This window comes from Humulus lupulus, chromosome X (genome assembly GCF_963169125.1).
Source record: "Humulus lupulus chromosome X, drHumLupu1.1, whole genome shotgun sequence".
NCBI lineage: Eukaryota > Viridiplantae > Streptophyta > Magnoliopsida > Rosales > Cannabaceae > Humulus > Humulus lupulus.
Genome location: NC_084802.1, coordinates 207,992,853 through 208,006,964, shown reverse-complemented (window position 1 = coordinate 208,006,964; position 14,112 = coordinate 207,992,853).

Below are 14,112 nucleotides of genomic sequence, written 5' to 3'. Positions count from 1 at the left end.
AGCTCGTTAAGGCTAATGTTATTTGGATTCCTAGGAGCCGTAATAAGTCGGCTCATACCCTGACTTTTTGGGGTGCTAAAACTGTTGCTAATGGTGTGTTTTTGGTTAAGGAGGTAGCCCCCTTTGTGGCTACCATTCTTTTTTCTGAGTTTTAATTAAGTTCATTTTCAGATAAAAAAAAAGGAAAGTTTAAACCATGGTATGAAGTATGCTTTGCTTGTCTATTTTTGTAGGATATTCCAAAGACGTTAAACTTTCCCCTACGCACATACCTTTAATGATATTATTCATAATTGTGTTGTAGAAAGAAATTTTTTTTTTTTTGCTAACCCACCTTGAATGTATCTTCTGTTGGAAAAAATAGTGCTAAGTAACATTTTGAGGTATGCTTTTTATTAAGACTCTCTTGTTATTAGTGAAATATCTTTGGAGATTTGTATTCTCCTTTACAAGTACATAAAAATCAAGTATTAATATACTCAAAATGGTTATGAGATGAATGAGATATTGTCACCTATACTAGGCAAAATGATAAGTGAAAATAATAAGATTTGTGTTATTCCCACATTGAAATTTGAGTACACTTTCAAAGGGGTATATAAAATTATTTATCATTAGCTTGATAAGTTGATAAGCAAGGGTGCTCTCTCTTGTGCACGCAAAAGTGCAAATCATCATGGGTGGAACAAAAATACATGTAACTTGTATGTGCTCGTAGATCCTACGTAGAAAGGAAAACTTGATGCTTTATGCATCATAATGTATCATATTTTTACACTATGCCACCCTTAAAGATTATTACAAAATTATGCCCTTTTTGAATAATTAGGCAAGATTTCCCCTGCCATTTGAAAGCCATCACTCTCTCTCTCAAAGTGTCTCTCTCATTCTCCTTCAACTTCTCTCTACCCACAAAAATCAAGAAAAAAAAAGAAAATAAATCATTGCCATTAATACCACCATTGAAGCACCTACATTCCATCACCATTGAAGCACCCATAATTTTAAAACAAAGTTTTAATGATTCAAAATCCATTTCAAAACTTAAACGGAAGAAAATATTCACCTAAGACGCCAATTTATAGATTTTGAACATTTATGTACAAGATTTTTTGGTTTTATTTGTCATTTTTTTTAGATCTAAAACTATAAAAATTATAGAAAAATTATATCTAACGATGAGATTAACGATGCATTAACGATAGTGGCTTGAAAACATGAGTTTTAGGCCAAAAACGATGCTTAACGATGGTTGCTTGAAAACATAGTTTTTAGGCAAAAAACGATGCTTGAAAACATAGTATTTTTTCAAATTTGACGTAATATTACTAAAATGCTATTGCATTTAATACATCGTTAGACATTGTTTTTTTTGCCAAAAATTTATGTTTTCGAGCCACTATTGTTAATACATCGTTAATATATCGTTAGACATAGTTAAGCATCATTTTTTGCCAAAAAAACTATGTTTTTGAGCCACCATTGTTAACACATCGTTAACACGGTGGCAGCATGGGGAGGTGTGTACTCTGCTGTCGTGGGGAGGTGGTGGTGGTAGAGAAAAGGAAAGGAATTGAGAGAGTTTGAGAGAAGTTTTAAAGAGATAGATAACTGAGTTGTTAATGAGAGTAGTATTTTTGACCAAATAATAGTTGGGGGGCATACAAATGTAAGGGTTGTTAAGATTGCCATATTGAAACATTACGCTATATTAAGAAGCATATTTGGTCAAGTTTTCCCGTAGAAATTTGAAGTGTCACGTCCTGCAATAATTACCCCCAATAATTAGGGGACAACACAAATAAACTACCTCTTACAAGAAAAAAATTCATAGGCAAAAGGATATATATATTTTTTTCATATTGACGGAAGGTTAGGGTCACATAATATAAAAATGAAATGTTTTTTATTTATGATGTTAGTGATGATTTTTTTTTTTGTTGAAATATACTTAGCTAGGTTTAAAATTAAATATATATATATGATAATCAATATGCTTAAATTTTAAAACCCTCCAAAAAACAAAAACGTAGAATCCCATTGAATCAGAACTAAATATGTATAGCTTTGTACCATTTTATATTTATATATTTTGCTTAAATATTTAATCATACTATAAGTATAATGATTTTAATAATATTAAATTATATCTGACATTATTAAGCTAATTTGTTGCTAATTTTTAACATTTTCCAGCTCTCTCATGAAATCATCTTCTTCTTCCAAAAATTTAATTTAAAATTTTAAAACTGTATGATATTTATTTCACCATAGTAATTAATAACTTAATGCAAATTGTGATTAATAACATAATATTTGCATTAATTTAAAAATGTTAAAGTCACAACAGCCTACACAAATATGAATGAGTGAGTAATAAAAAGTTTGTTTTTTTTCTTTACGATTGGATGTTATTTTACATTTGTTTCTTTATTAGGAGGACAATTTGTAAATTTTAATGATTTTAATTATTACAATCTATATCTATATATTATATAAATGAGAGCTTTAAGGAGATTATGTAGCACTCTAAAATTAATTGCTCTAAAACACTTTATTTATTTTCTCCTTTAATCTAATTTTTTATTTGTTTTATAGATTATAATAATATAGTAATTTAAAAAAATAAGTAGTTACATATTTTTTAAATTTAAATAAGATATTTACAAGATATTATTTATATTATATAAATGAAAATTTCAAAGAAATTATGTGGCACTCAAAAATTGCTCTAAAGTACCCTATCTATTTTCTCCTTTAATCTAATTTTTTATTCACTTTATAGATTATAATAATATAGTAATTTAAAAAAAATGTAAGTAGTTACATATTTTTTAAATTTAAATAAGATATTTACAAGATATTATTATTTACTCTATCTATTTTACACGTTTAAAAAACTAAAATTGCTCCAAAACACTTTATCTATTTTCTCCTTTAATCTAATTTTTATTCATTTTATAGATTATAATAATATAGTAATTTAAAAAAATTTAAGTAGTTACACATGTTTTTTAAATTTAAATAAGATATTTACAAGATATTATTATTTACTCTATCTATTTTATAAGTTTACAAAGCTAAAATTGCTCTAAAACACTCTATTTATTTTCTCCTTTAATCTAATTTTTTATTCATTTTATAGATATAATAATGTAGTAATTTTAAAAAAAAAATATCATACACATTTTAAAAAATATGTAGTTACATGTTTTTTAAATTTAAATAAGATATTTACAAGATATTATTATTTACTCTATCTATTTTACACGTTTAAAAAATGTAGTAATAATAATAAAAAAACGTAACTATTAATTATGACTCTATATAAATTAATACATTAAAAAAAAATATTTTATAAATTAATGTAGTAATGTATCTTACGTAAAAAAATGTAGTTTAAAAATAGCATCTATCTATAGATAAAAAAATACGTAAAGAGCTACTGATTAATACTTAAATATATCTAACTTTTAAAAAAACTAAAAAACAAAAGCCAAAATATCTTAACAATTAAAAATATCAATATATGTACACATCAATATATATACACATAATATTAATTTGATTAAAAATTTATTTAAAAAGCTATTAAAACGTGAAAATTTTCAAATTCAAAACCAAAATATCTAGATTGTAATTTAGTGGACATTCCAGCAGTAACAAAAGATGCGGAGGTTGATGTGAAGCACAAAAAATATTTTTTAAAAGCAAGAAACATATTATGAATTAAAAAATATATAATTATGACAATTGATGTTAATATTGTTTGTTAGCTTATTTTTTCACATCTCTTACTTTTCAAATGCTAGTATACATTCTATTAATTTCTTGAAATGAGAGAGAAGTAAATAATTGATTAATTAGATACTTTTAATACAATTTTACTATTAGAGCATAACTTAAAAAAATGGAGGAATTACAAGAGGTATACATTTCTCACTCACATTATACAAATTATAAAATTAATCAAACAAATATAAAATTACGTTAAATATATATAGTTGAATTACAAAATGTATAAATTCAAATTATAATATTTATCAAACAAATATAAAATTACCTTAAATATATATTTAAAATTATTATAAAAAAATTATGTGAATGCAGGTATATTTTCTAATATGTTTATCTGATGTGGCACTTTAAAATTGCTCCAAAACACCCTTTTTATTTTATTCTTTTTTCACATTTTTTAATTTGAATTCAAATTTTATTAGATATTTAATTACGACAACTATTTAATTAAATTATAAATATAAATAACAGTGAACTTTTCTCATTTTTTATTTTACTTTTCTAATTTATGGCTATTAATTAATTAATTAAGGAAAAAACTCTATCCATTTTCTCTTTTTTCTCATTTTAATAATAATAATAATAGATGTCAATTAAAAATATCTATATGTAATAATAATAAATAAAGAAATAATCTATTTATTTGTATTTTTAACCTTTTGACAAAACACGAGATCCAAATGTTAATTTTTTACAATAAATGATCCAAATGGGTAATCAACATTTTGACAAAACACAAGGTCCACAAGTTAATTTTAAAAAATAAAGGGTCCAAACGGGTAATCGGCTAAAATACAAAGTTCAAAATAGTGTGAACCTTTATAGAAAACATAAATTATATATATTTGTAAAATTTACTTTTTATAAAGATTTTGTAACATTTTGAATAAATCCATGGTCCAAAGGTTAATTTTTAAAAATAAAGAGTCAAAACGAGTAATCGGCCAAAATATAGTGTTCAAATAACCGGTTTATCTATTCCTATTTTTAATCTTTTGACAAAACATGAGGTCTACAAGTTAATTTTTAAAAATAAAGGTCCCAACGGGTAATCAGCTAAAATACAGGGTTCAAAATGGTGTGAACTCTTACAGAAAACATAAATTATATATAATTTAATTTTTATAAAGAATTTTGAACCTTTTGAATAAATACATGGTCCAAAGGTTAATTTATAAAATAAATGGTCAAAGCGGGTAATTGACCAAAATACAATGCTTAGATAATCGATCTATCAATTGCTATATTTAACATTTTGACAAAACACGAGGTCTAAAAATTCATTTTTAAAAATAAAGGGTTCAAACGAATAATCGACCAAAATAAGTCTTACACAAAACATCAATTTTCTTATACATAATTTAGACTTTTTATAAAAAAAATAACGCAAAGCATATAATAATGATAATAATAATAAAAATAAAATAAAAGCAAGTACAACAGTTTTTTGAACTTTGTTTTCGGCACTTTAATTATTCAGAATTTTTTTAAAACCTGCAAGAGGTTTGCTATACAATGAACACCATTATGAAAAAAATTGTGGTCAAGACGCCGTTACGTGTCCATATAAACAACATGTTGTACTAGTAGGGTGAAAATGAATCATTGCCCTACAATCTTTCAAAAAATATTTTAAAATATGTATATTTTTTTATAATTACAAAAGACTACGCGAAGCGTGGTTATGTTTTCTAGTATTTATATAAAAAAGAGCGCTAAGGAAGTGATGTGACACTCTAAAATTACTCCAAATTACTTCTTATATTTTATCATTTTTTCATGTTTCTTAATTTTTTTCCTTTCAAATTTATGAAAACTAGTTAATAATCTATATATATATATTTGTGTATATTTTTTATTCAATACTTAATATAGCAGTAATTTGTAGAGACCAATACATATATATACTTATTGAAAATTGTAATTTGTAGAGACACTACGTACCCACCGTTATTTTTTTTTTCTTTGTGAGAGAGTTAGGTGTGCAGTTACAAAAATGATAGGATTATTGTATTAGGGAACTAGATTAGTTAGATAATGTTACTTCCTGAGAAAATAGTCTGAAGACCAAGCATAGCAGAACGGTCGATGACTTGGTATTTCTACTGATTGTTTCACTCCATAGCAAAGGACCTTTTGATATTAAATGTAATGGATTTTGGTGTTCCTCACCTAAATGTAATGAGTCAGCTCTTGTTTTACTCTTATTTGATTATTGTTTAACACATATTTATATATATCCATATATTTATGTTATGTTTATAACTGATGTACGAATTCTTTGAACGCAACGACTATAATGAGTAGTAGTAATCAATTTTTTTTGTTTTACTTCCTCAAAACATAATGATGCTTATGACCAGCTGGTTTATGCATACTAACATCGTATTAATTAATGTAAATCATCTGCTTTACTTCCATAATGCAGTTTATTGTTGTTCTATTATACTAATGTCATTTTCTCACGTTATCATTTTAGCAAATAACTATATATTCCTTACGATTAATAAGTGACCCATTTCCAACTAATAAACGTAGTGTATTTAAGTTAGTACAAAACATAATAAATTGATTTTTAAGTTGAATTAGGCATGAACTTGTAAATATTACTATTGACGCGGTTCTTCGCCAACAGGTAATTAAGAAAATAAGAGGAAGGGATTAGTGCTTAACAATGAACCGAAATAGAGGAATGATCTTTAAATGGACTGATGACACAATTATGTTTTTTAGGTGGTTCAAATGTTAAAATTCTTCTACTCCAACAGCCAATATTATTGCTATATGCCTGGTATTCTTTACAGGGTATTTCCTTATACAATAGAATCCAACCCTTTGCAACTCCCAGGGTCTTCATATTTATAGGAGAGGGCACCTGGGAGTTGGTAAGGGGGTCATCCCGTGACCTTCCTACCTATCATGTCACTTCTGTGACATTCATGATTAATTCCTAAAACCTGACACATGAAGTGTGGTCTAATCAATAGGTAAGAGGGATAATGGGCCGCACGGCCCAACCCAGTCGTGGGTGCCTGAATACGCACGTTCATGCTGCGTGTCCGAGAAGTCAGGTATATATCAGACACGTGATGTTTGATATATGCACGTTTACCTTGCGTGGTTGACTTTATACGAGGTCATAGCTTCCAACTCCAGCTCGTACCACGAGCTGGATGCCTCCTCGACCTGCGGCCTTCACAGACCTGACTCGGTCCTTAAGTAATCTTGGTGAACCTCTTGATACCCCGAGCTGGCGAGGTAGGTTCTGACGACAACAGCTCCGGTCATGGGGGATCCACGTGGCTGATATAATTAGGCCATATCTCAGCTTGCTAATGGCCCGTTGGAAAATTAGGGTGTACATTTGCCCCCCAAGCCCCTGCTCGTGGTGCACGACGCCGTGTAGGGCCACAGTAGGGGCTTTTAGGCTTCTTCATGGACTCTCCATATTCCACCTTTTACGCAGGCGTCGAATACGTGGAACATCGTGGTTGGTGACGGTACGTCTTCCGAGAACCGCATTAAATGGCCTAGCCTATACTCAGCCGCCGTTTCGCCTTTTGAGTGGAGAGTCTTGGATTCCACATCAGGGCAATCCAACGGCCCTCCTCACGTGGCCTTTCACGTATATAAAAGGGGTGGCCACCTTACGCATGGGCCACCCGGTTATTCGAAAATTTTCTGAACCTTCCATTTTCTTCTCTCTTCTCATCTTCAAAAGAAAAACCCTCTTCTCTTCGGCCACCGTTCCCAGCACTCCAGAAGGTCAGGCGCAAGGGTTCCTTTGAGGTTTTGGAACCAGTCATTCCGTCGAGGCCCCAACCCAGACGACCCCTTCATCACTCCCACAACAAACTATTTCGTAAGTTCTCTGACTGTGCATGTTTTAAATCTCCTTTTCACTGTAGCCTAGGTAACTGTATCTGCATGCAATATTCTGTGGGTTTTTTGTGGGTATGAAGGGTGTAGGTTTTACTTTAGGGCATCGACTGTAGAAGAAAACCATTAAGGAGCATGGCTTATAGGGTGCATTTTCTGGGGAATTCTTCTGGGTAGGATTTTCGGTATGCTTGTTTAAAATATCCAGTACTTTTGGGTGCAAAACCGGGTAGCTTAGGGGACACGCCTCACAGGCGGTTTTGCACCTCTTGCCTACTGAAACTTTCCTTCCAAGGAAAATTTTTATCCTGACCCTCCTGACACACGAATTCCGAGTAATCGGGGATCTGTTGGGAGCATAGGCGCGTGTTCATAGAACCGCGTGGTCTCACTCTCCATGGGTTGAGATTACCTCAGCTCGTGCAAAGGAAACACCTCTTTTGATTCTCCCTTATTTTTGTTTTTGCATGAATGCTTACTGGTGTATTGATGTTGTCTTTGTTTTGCCAAAGGAGATGTCTCAGCCCGGGAGCAGAGATCTGCGAGCTATGTTCGCCGGAGGGAACTCCTCAGCTAGGGCCTCTCGGCCCAAAATGAAGAAGCTCCGGGTGGCAAAGAAAGCCGCTGGGGCCCCAATCAAGTCCCTTGCAAAGGGGAAAGACCAGACCCCAACTGCCCAGGCCAAGGAAACTGCACCTCCTGCTGCAGTGGAGAACATGCCCCCGCCCCCTCCGCGAGCTCCGGCCTTTGTTCGGGACACAGAGGCGAAGCTCGGGGCCTCGGCCACTGCGGCCCCAAGGTGCGCATCCCGGTGGACCCCCAGGCCCTGAAGAAGATTCCAAACGTCTTTCGGGGGACGGTGTATGAGACGGCGAGCTACGCCGTCGACCACTTCTACCGCGCCACTGAGAGAGACCTGCGGGCCATCGAAACAAGGAGCCCGGAGGGTGTAATGGATTCTTCATTGGGAATGGCCCTAACGGTAAGCTGACTTTACCCTTTTATGATCTTTGATCATCATGCCTTGCCCTGTTTTTCCTCTCTCTTTTTTTTTTCTAAGGCAGTTGCCTCTCTGTTTTTGTAGAGTGTCTTGGCCCTTCACCGGAGCATATCCAGGTCCAGGGATCGGCTCGAGGAGATGAGGGGCGAGCATCAGACGGTTTTGGCCGCCCATCAAACTTCCTTGGGCGCCCTGCAAACGGCCCAACAAAAGGAAAAAGAAGCCAAGGATGCTTTGGCGGCCGCACAGGACGAGCTGGAAGAAGCCCGTCCTAAGATTCAAGGGCCGAGGCCACCAAAGCCGCCCTTGCTACCGCACTGGTCGAGCTAGACTCTGTGAAGACTGGGGCCGAGGAAGCTAAGGCCGCCTTGGAAACGGAGAAGGCAGCTTCCAGCTCCGCCATGGAGGACATGCTCTACCACTGCTGGGTCTATAACCCGGACGACGACTTCTCCTTCTTAGGAGCGGACTGGGAGGTTTTCCAGGAAGGGTTCAAAACTCGCCTCCAGCAAGAGGCACCTTCTGAGACCGGGGAGGCACCCGCCGTGGCCGAGCAGGAGGGCGAGATAGCGACCTCCACGGGGCAGCCTGGTGGAGCCTAGGGCCTTTGTTTTTCGCACCCACTCCTTTGTTATTATCATTTTTTTTGTGTAACTTTGCATGAGGTTTTTCCACCTCGAGACAATTGGTTTTATCAATTTTTACTTTTACTTGGTTTATTTCCTTTTGCCTCTACGCATTTTGGTCACTGCTTTGAACAACTTAGTTCGTGTTAATTTTTGACTAATATTTTGTGCTTTTTAAGAAAAACACCGACTAATCAATTTAAATTAACCTCTAAGTTTTATGACCTGGTTATATCCAGGACCTTAGTTTGAAAACTTAGTTCGCGTTAATTTTTATCAATATCTCGTGTTTTTTTTTTAAGAAAAACAACGATCAATCGATTTGAATTAACTTCTAAGTTTTATGACTTGGTTATATCCAGGACATAGTTTGAAAACTTAGTTCGCGTTAATTTTTATCAATATCTCGTGTTTTTTTTAAGAAGAACAACGATCAATCGATTTGAATTAACTTCTAAGTTTTATGACCTGGTTATATCTAGGGTAGAGCTTAGTTCGCGTTAATCCTTTATCAATATCTCGTGTTTTTTTAAGAAAAACAACGATCAATCGATTTGAATTAACTTCTAAGTCTTTAAGGCGACCTGGTTATATCCAGGCACCATATGCCCCCCAAGTAACTAGGAAAGGGTCTTTCGTGGTTACTTTAGATTACACCTACAAATATATTCAATCATGAACGAAAAGTTAATTCTCATTGCTCAATACTTAAAAAATCGCCTTTAGGCCTTACAAAGGGTGTCATTGATAATATCTCTTCAAATGGATGGCGTTCCAAGTTCGTGGGACTGCCCCTCCATTGAGCCGAGCTAATTTGTAAGTTCCTTCTTTAATGACCTCGATGATTTGATATGGCCCTTCCCAGTTCGGTCCCAATACTCCATCTTTGGGATCCTTACCGGCTAAGAAGACTCTCCTGAGGACCAAGTCGCCAATGCTAAAGGTGCATTTTTTGATTTTTTGCTGGTAATGTGCGAGCTGAAGTTGCGAATCTTCTCGTCTTTCATCAACCAAGTCCAGGGAAGCGCAAAGTAGTTCGTGGTTGCGGTCCTGGTCATATGCCTGGACTCTATGCAAAGGTACCTTAATCTCCATAGGGAGGACTGCCTCACTCCCAAAAGTAAGGGAGAAAGAAGTATGACCCGTAGGAGTCCGGTGCGAGGTCCGGTATGCCCATAGAACCTGGGGGAGCTGTTCTGGCCAGACCCCCTTTGCTTCGTCTAGTCTCTTCTTAAGGCTCACCTTTAGGGTCTTATTGACGGCCTCGACCTAGGCATTTTCCTGAGGATAGGCCACGGACGAGAAGCTTTTCACAATCCCATACCTTTCGCAAAATTCGGTAAATAGGTCGCTGTCGAACTGAGTCCCATTGTCAGAAACAATTTTCCTGGGGAGCCCGAATCGGCAGATAATGCTCTTAACCACGAAGTTGAGGACTTTTTTGGAGGTTATGGTTGCCAAAGGCTCTGCCTCAGCCCACTTTGTGAAGTAGTCGATAGCCACCACGGCATAGCGAACCTCGTCTTTTCCAGTAGGGAGGGCGCTAACCAAGTCGATCCCCCAAACTGCAAATGGCCATGGGAAGGAGATCATCTTCAGCTCGACGGGGGGAGCTCGGGAAACTGTGGCGAATCGCTGGCACTTGTCGCACTTCTTGACATACGAGATCGAGTCCTTTGACAGGGTGGGCCAGTAATATCCTTGCCTTAAAACTTTTAGGGCCAAGCTTTGCCCCCCAGTGTGATCCCCGCAAAAACCTTCATGCACTTCCTGCAGGATGGTCTTTGCTTCGCCTGATAGAACACACCGTAGGAGAGGAAGGGAGTGCCCGCGTCGGTACAACACCCCATCTACCATCGTATACCTTGGAGCCTGGTACAGTACCCGCTGCGCATCATTACGCCCCTCAGGTAGCTTCCCTTCGGTGAAATACTCAAGGATGGGGGTCATCCAGGTCGGCCTGGCGTCGATCATCTCAACCTCCACCCCGACCCCTTCTATACTTGGTTTCTCCAAGAACTCTACTGACACTAACCCCAAAGCCTCCGTCTCCCCGGAGGTGGCGAACTTGGCAAGAGCGTCTGCGTTAGCGTTCTGCTCGATTGAGCTCGCCCAAACGCAGACAGTTCGACTTTTACCTTTGCCAGGTAAGCATCCATCTTGGTTCCTCGTGCCTGATATTCGCCTAGAACCTGGTTTACCACGAGCTGGGAGTCATTGAAGCACTGCATGGAGCTCGCCTTAAGCTCCTGGGCTATTCTTAGCCCGGCCAGCAAAGCTTTGTATTCGGCTTCGTTGTTGGAGGCCTTGAATCCGAATCTCAGCGTCGAGTGGAATCTATGTCCCTCAGGGGATATCAAAATGATTCCAGCCCCGGAGCTGTTCTCATTGGATGAGCCATCCACGAAGATCTTCCACGACGTCTGGGCCGAGGTGATCTGGGGTGAGTCTTCTACAGGATCCTCCCGGAATCCTGTGCACTCTGCCACAAAATCGGCCAGGGCCTGACTTTTTATAGCAGTTCGTGGGGTGTACAAAATCTCAAACTGACTGAGTTCGATAGCCCACTTTAACAAGCGTCCCGATGCTTCAGGTTTTTGCAAAACTTGCCTTAGAGGCTGATCGGTCATGACGTGTATTGAGTGGGACTGGAAGTATGGCCTGAGCTTTCGGGAGGCCGTGATAAGACAAAACGCCAATTTTTCCATCAACGGGTATCGGGATTCAGCCTCGAGAAGTCTTTTACTGATGTAATAGACCGGTTTTTGAACCCGGTCTTCTTCTTGGACCAATACGGCGCTAGCTGCATCCTCTGTGACAACTAGGTAGAGGAAAAGGGGCTCCCCTGCCTTTGGTTTGGACAATACGGGCGGCTCGGCCAGATGTGCCTTCAGGTCGAGAAAAGCACCCTCGCACTCCTTGGTCCACTCGAACTTCTTATTTCCACGGAGCAGGTTGTAGAATGGCAGGCACTTGTCGGTGGATTTTGAAATAAATCGATTGAGGGCTGCCACCCTTCCTGTCAGGCCTTGAACGTCCTTACGCGACCTGGGTGAGGGAAGCTCGAGTAATGACCTGATCTTGTCGGGGTTTGCCTCGATTCCTCGGGTATTGACGATGAAACCCAGGAATTTTCCAGATGCGACTCCAAAAGTGCACTTCTGTGGATTAAGCCTCATGCCGTACTCCCATAGTATCTTGAAGCATTCCTCCAGGTCAGAAACATGGTTATCGGTAGTCTTTGACTTGACCAACATGTCATCAACGTAAACTTCCATGTTCTTCCCGATCTGGTTGGCGAACATTCTATTTACTAACCTCTAGTATGTAGCACCGGCGTTCTTCAGCCCGAATGAGATGACCTTGTAACAATAGACGTTAGTCGGGGTTGTTATCCAGATTTCCGAATAGCGTTTAGATGGATAGCCTCGGGGAAGCAGAATTATCAAAGTCTTTCACGAAGGGTGACCAGGGCTCGCGGATGGACAGAAAGGCTTCGCCTCTCCCGTTTAGTGTCTAGCACACTCTTTCAAGCAACCGCGACTCGGAAGCTCGTCAATTCTCCCGGACTCCCGAAGGGATATCCTTCGGGGAAGGTCCTTCCAGGAGAAGCTCTTCAGGTTACCTTCGCGGATACAGTTCCGTGCCTCGCACGGAAGAAGACCAGGCGGTCGAGTCACGGAGGAGGCATAGTTGGAATGATACTCACCTGACACAGGATCCCGCCTGACACGCCTGACAGGTCGAGGCCGCACACATCCCAGCACGCCTAAAAGTGCCTTTTCGCCTACTGTTCCGCTGACAGCCTGGAAAAGACGGCTGCCTTTTGACATTCCCCATATTTTCATGTAATTATACCTACGTAGAGCCTGGTAGCCATGCTACTACGGTAATTGTATCCCCTATTGACGGCTGGTGTAATTAAGACTCATGGGGGCAGAGTAAAACCCTAATCCAAAACCCTAGCTATAAAGACCTCCTCATTTTACGATAGGGGGGAGGGCCAACAGAGAAAAGAGCAAGAACCCTGCCAAAATCTCTCTAGCTTCATCTTCTTCAAGAGAACCCGAGAGAAACATTGTGAGTTTGTGAGGTTCTTGTACACCAGCCATTTTACTGTAATTCTCTACAAGTATAATAACATCGACTCGTGGACTAGGGCTCGTTAACGCCTGAACCACGTAAAAAACCTATTTGTCTATTTATATTTCTGCACTTCTACAGTTCTTATCTTTTTATTATTTTGTTTGTATTCGTTTCCGAAAAACTCGGTAAACATTTTGGTGCTTTCATTGAGAGCTGTAGGGAGTTGTTAGTCAGCTCTTTTTCTGTGGACGTTTTTTTTTTTTGTATTCACTCCGTACTGAAAAGATGGTGACTACGAGAAAATCCGCGATTGACAAGAATGCTAGGGTCAACCCCGATACTATGATGGAAGATGCGGTACAAAACGAACCCTCTACAGCCCAGACCGAAGGAGAAAGTACCCACGACTCGGACTACCAAGGTGAAGACCCGACATCCCGCCAGGATCGGGTCAGTACTGAAGATACGACATACTTAGAAAACGAAGAAGAGTATGTCCGAGACGGTTACTACAAAGACGGCTACTACTACGAGAAGGATCCAGAACTGGTCCAAGTAGCCGAAGAACTGGTGGCCACTAAGGCCAAGCTTGCTGAGCAGGAGCGCGTCTCTGAAAAAATGCAGCGCATGATGGAGCGCCTCCAAAGCAAGTTCGGAGATCTAGGCGACTCGGACGAGGACGCCTCTGTTTTAGGTGGTGCTGATGCCACCATGCCGGATCCC